The sequence below is a fragment of the Lolium perenne genome, chromosome 2 (genome assembly GCF_019359855.2).
Source record: "Lolium perenne isolate Kyuss_39 chromosome 2, Kyuss_2.0, whole genome shotgun sequence".
Lineage (NCBI taxonomy): Eukaryota > Viridiplantae > Streptophyta > Magnoliopsida > Poales > Poaceae > Lolium > Lolium perenne.
Genome location: NC_067245.2, coordinates 57,949,506 through 57,955,478, shown reverse-complemented (window position 1 = coordinate 57,955,478; position 5,973 = coordinate 57,949,506).

The following is a 5,973-nucleotide window of genomic DNA, read 5'->3' as shown; positions in this document are numbered from 1 at the left end:
GCCTATGGTGTGGGGCCCCTGTGCCCCCTCCTGACTTGCCCTTCCGCCTACTTAAAGCCTCCGTGACGAAACCCCCGGTCAGAGAACCACGATACGGAAAACCTTCCAGAGACGCCGCCAACGCCGATCCCATCTCGGGGGATCCAGGAGATCGCCTCCGGCACCCTGCCGGAGAGGGGAATCATCTCCCGGAGGACTCTACGCCGCCATGGTCGCCTCCGGAGTGATCTGTGAGTAGTCTACCCCTGGACTATGGGTCCATAGCAATAGCTAGATGGTTGTCTTCTCCCCATTGTGCTATCATTGTCGGATCTTGTGAGCTGCCTAACATGATCAAGATCATCTATCTGTAATTCTATATGTTGCGTTTGTTGGGATCCGATGAATAGAGAATACTTGTTATGTTGATTATCAAAGCTATGTCTATGTGTTGTTTATGATCTTGCATGCTCTCCGTTATTAGTAGATGCTCTGGCCAAGTTGATGCTAGTAACTCCAAGAGGGAGTATTTATGCTCGATAGTGGGTTCATGTCTCCGTGAATCTGGAGGGGTGACAAGAACCTCTAAGGTTATGGATGTGCTGTTGCCACTAGGGATAAAACATTGGTGCTATGTTCAAGGATGTAGTCACTAGTTACATTACGCGCAATACTTAATGCAATTGTCTGTTGTTAGCAACTTAATACTGGAGGGGGTTCGGATGATAACCTGAAGGTGGACTTTTTAGGCATAGATGCATGCTGGATGGCGGTCTATGTACATTGTCGTAATGCCCAATTAAATCTCACTATACTCATCATGATATGTATGTGCATGGTCATGCTCTCTTTATTTGTCAATTGCCCAACTGTAATTTGTTCACCCAACATGCTGTTTATCTTATGGGAGAGACACCTCTAGTGAATTGTGGACCCCGGTCCAATTCTCTATACTGAAATACATTCTACTGCAATACTTGTTCTACTGTTTTCTGCAAACAATCATCTTCCACACAATACGGTTAATCCTTTGTTACAGCAAGCCGGTGAGATTGACAACCTCACTGTTTCGTTGGGGCAAAGTACTTTGGTTGTGTTGTGCAGGTTCCACGTTGGCGCCGGAATCCCTGGTGTTGCGCCGCACTACATCCCGCCGCCATCAACCTTCAACGTGCTTCTTGGCTCCTCCTGGTTCGATAAACCTTGGTTTCTTTCTGAGGGAAAACTTGCTGCTGTGCGCATCATACCTTCCTCTTGGGGTTCCCAACGAACGTGTGAGTTACACGCCATCAAGCTCTTTTTTTGGCGCCGTTGCCGGGGAGATCAAGACACGCTGCAAGGGGAGTCTCCACTTCTCAATCTCTTTACTTTGTTTTTGTCTTGCTTAGTTTTATTTACTACTTTGTTTGCTGCACTAAATCAAAATACAAAAAAATTAGTTGCTAGTTTTACTTTATTTGCTATCTTGTTTGCTATATCAAAAACACAAAAAAATTAGTTACTTGTTTTACTTTACTTAATATCATGCATGTTTTTATTTCACTAGTTAAGCATAATGGAAAACAACAAAAATATGAGAGATCTTTATGAACTTTATCTTGAATTAGGACATGATGTGTTTGAAGAGAGAATTAAAAAACCCATGGAACTTTATATGCATGCTAATGGGAATGTTATTACTATGGATGCTTTGAACACCATTGTTGCAAATGCTATGGAAAATTCTAAGCTTGGGGAAGCTGGCTCTGATGAGCATGATCTTTTTAGTCCCCCAAGCATTGAGGAGAAAATTTTCTTTTATGATTACAATATGCCTCCTATATATGATGATAGCCACTTTGTTGAATTTGCTCCCACTACAACTAATAAAATTGATTTTGCTTACGTGGAGAGTAATAATTTTGTGCATGAGACTCATGATAAGAATGCTTTATGTGATAGTTACATTGTTGAGTTTGCTCATGATGCTACTGAAAATTATTATGAGAGAGGAAAATATGGTTGTAGAAATTTTCATGTTACTAAAACACCTCTCTATGTGCTGAAATTTTTGAAGCTACACTTGTTTTATCTTCCTATGCTTGTTACTTTGCTCTTCATGAACTTGTTTATTTACAAGATTCCTATGCATAGGAAGCATTTTAGACTTAAATGTGTTTTGAATTTGCCTCTTGATGCTCTCTTTTGCTCCAAATACTATTTCTTGCGAGTGCATCATTAAAACTGCTGAGCCCATCTTAATGGCTATAAAGAAAGAACTTCTTGGGAGATAACCCATGTGTTATTTTGCTACAGTACTTTGTTTTTATTTTGTGTGTTGGAAGTTGTTTACTACTGTAGCAACCTCTCCTTATCTTAGTTTTGTCTTTTGTTGTGCCAAGTTAAGCCGTTGATAGAAAAGTAAGTACTAGATTTGGATTACTGCGCAGTTCCAGATTTCTTTGCTGTCACGAATCTGGGTCCACCTCCCTGTAGGTAGCTCAGAAAATTAAGCCAATTTACGTGAGTGATCCTCAGATATTTACGCAACTTTCATTCAATTTGAGCATTTCCATTTGAGCAAGTCTGGTGCCATTTTAAAATTCGTCAATACGAACTGTTCTGTTTTGACAGATTCAGCCTTTTATTTCGCATTGCCTCTTTTGCTATGTTGGATGAATTTCTTTGATCCATTAATGTCCAGTAGCATTATGCAATGTTCAGAAGTGTTAAGAATGATTGTGTCACCTCTGAATACGTTAATTTTTATTGTGCACCAACCCTCTAATGAGTTGTTCTAAGTTTGGTGTGGAGGAAGTTTTCAAGGATCAAGAGAGGAGTATGATGCAACATGATCAAGGAGAGTGAAAGCTCTAAGCTTGGGGATGCCCCGGTGGTTCACCCCTGCATATATCAAGAAGACTCAAGCGTCTAAGCTTGGGGATGCCCAAGGCATCCCCTTCTTCATCGACAACATTATCAGGTTCCTCCCCTGAAACTATATTTTTATTCCATCACATCTTATGTGCTTTTTCTTGGAGCGTCGGTTTGTTTTTGTTTTTGTTTTTTGTTTTGTTTGAATAAAATGGATCCTAGCATTCACTTTATGGGAGAAAGACACGCTCCGCTGTAGCATATGGAGAAGTATGTCCTTAGTTTCTACTTATAGTATTCATGGCGAAGTTTCTCCTTCGTTAAATTGTTATATGGTTGGAATTGGAAAATGATACATGTAGTAATTGCTATTAATGTCTTGGGTAATGTGATACTTGGCAATTGTTGTGCTCATGATTAAGCTCTTGCATCATATGCTTTTCACCCATTAATGAAGAAATACATAGAGCATGCTAAAATTTGGTTTGCATATTTGGTTTCTCTAAGGTCTAGATAATTTCTAGTATTGAGTTTGAACAACAAGGAAGACGGTGTAGAGTCTTATAATGTTTTCAATATGTCTTTTATGTGAGTTTTGCTGCACCGGTTCATCCTTGTGTTTGTTTCAAATAAGCCTTGCTAGCCTAAACCTTGTATCGAGAGGGAATACTTCTCATGCATCCAAAATACTTGAGCCAACCACTATGCCATTTGTGTCCACCATACCTACCTACTACATGGTATTTTCCGCCATTCCAAAGTAAATTGCTTGAGTGCTACCTTTAAAATTCCATCATTCACCTTTGCAATATATAGCTCATGGGACAAATAGCTTAAAAACTATTGTGGTATTGAATATGTAATTATGCACTTTATCTCTTATTAAGTTGCTTGTTGTGCGATAACCATGTTCACTGGGGACGCCATCAACTATTCATTGTTGAATTTCATGTGAGTTGCTATGCATGTTCTTCTTGTCTGAAGCAAGAGAGATCTACCACCTTATGGTTAAGCATGCATATTGTTAGAGAAGAACATTGGGCCGCTAACTAAAGCCATGATCCATGGTGGAAGTTTCAGTTTTGGACATATATCCTCAATCTCAAATGAGAAAATTATTAATTGTTGTTACATGCTTATGTATAAAAAAGGAGTCCATTATCTGTTGTCTATGTTGTCCCGGTATGGATGTCTAAGTTGAAGAATAATCAATAGCGAGAAATCCAATGCGAGCTTTCTCCTTAGACCTTTGTACAGGCGGCATAGAGGTACCCCTTTGTGACACTTGGTCAAAACATGTGCATTGTGATGATCCGGTAGTCCAAGCTAATTAGGACAAGGTGCGGGCACTATTAGTATACTATGCATGAGGCTTGCAACTTGTAAGATATAATTTACATGATACATATGCTTTATTACTACCGTTGACAAAATTGTTTCATGTTTTCAAAATCAAAGCTCTAGCACAAATACAGCAATCGATGCTTTTCCTCTATGGAGGACCATTCTTTTACTTTCAATGTTGAGTCAGTTCACCTATTTCTCCCCACCTCAAGAAGCAAACACTTGTGTGAACTGTGCATTGATTCCTACATATTTGCTTATTGCACTTATTATATTACTCTATGTTGACAATATCCATGAGATATACATGTTACAAGTTGAAAGCAACCGCTGAAACTTAATCTTCTTTTGTGTTGCTTCAATGCCTTTACTTTGAATTATTGCTTTATGAGTTAACTCTTATGCAAGACTTATTGATGCTTGTCTTGAAGTGCTATTCATGAAAAGTCTTTGCTTTATGATTCACTTGTTTACTCATGTCATATACATTGTTTTGATCGCTGCATTCACTACATATGCTTTACAAATAGTATGATCAAGATTATGATGGCATGTCACTCCAGAAATTATCTGTGTTATCGTTTTACCGCTGGGACGAGCGAGAACTAAGCTTGGGGATGCTGATACGTCTCCGATGTATCGATAATTTCTTATGTTCCATGCCACATTATTGATGTTATCTACATGTTTTATGCACACTTTATGTCATATTCGTGCATTTTCTGGAACTAACCTATTAACAAGATGCCGAAGTGCCGATTCTTTGTTTTCTGCTCTTTTTGGTTTCAGAAATCCTAGTAAGGAAATATTCTCGGAATTGGACGAAATCAAAGCCCGGGGCCTATTTTTCCACGAAGCTTCCGGAAGTCCGAAGACGAAGCGAAGTGGGGCCACGGGGTGCCCAAACCCTAGGGTGGCGCGGCCCACCCCCCCGGCCGCGCTGCCTATGGTGTGGGGCCCCTGTGCCCCTCCCGACTTGCCCTTCCGCCTACTTAAAGCCTCCATGACGAAACCCCGGTCTGAGAACCACGATACGGAAAACCTTCCAGAGACGCCGCCAACGCCGATCCCATCTCGGGGGATCCAGGAGATCGCCTCCGGCACCTCGCCGAGAGGGGAATCATCTCCCGGAGGACTCTACGCCGCCATGGTCGCCTCTGGAGTGATGTGTGAGTAGTCTACCCCTGGACTATGGGTCCATAGCAGTAGCTAGATGGTTGTCTTCTCCCCATTGTGCTATCATTGTCGGATCTTGTGAGCTGCCTAACATGATCAAGATCATCTATCCAGTAATTCTATATGTTGCGTTTGTTGGGATCCGATGAATAGAGAATACTTGTTATGTTGATTATCAAAGCTATGTCTATGTGTTGTTTATGATCTTGCATGCTCTCCGTTATTAGTAGATGCTCTGGCCAAGTTGATGCTAGTAACTCCAAGAGGGAGTATTTATGCTCGATAGTGGGTTCATGTCTCCGTGAATCTGGAGGGGTGACAAGAACCTCTAAGGTTATGGATGTCTTTGTTGCCACTAGGGATAAAACATTGGTGCTATGTTCAAGGATGTAGTCACTAGTTACATTACGCGCAATACTTAATGCAATTGTCTGTTGTTAGCAACTTAATACTGGAGGGGGTTCGGATGATAACCTGAAGGTGGACTTTTTAGGCATAGATGCATGCTGGATGGCGGTCTATGTACTTTGTCGTAATGCCCAATTAAATCTCACTATACTCATCATGATATGTATGTGCATGGTCATGCTCTCTTTATTTGTCAATTGCCCAACTGTAATT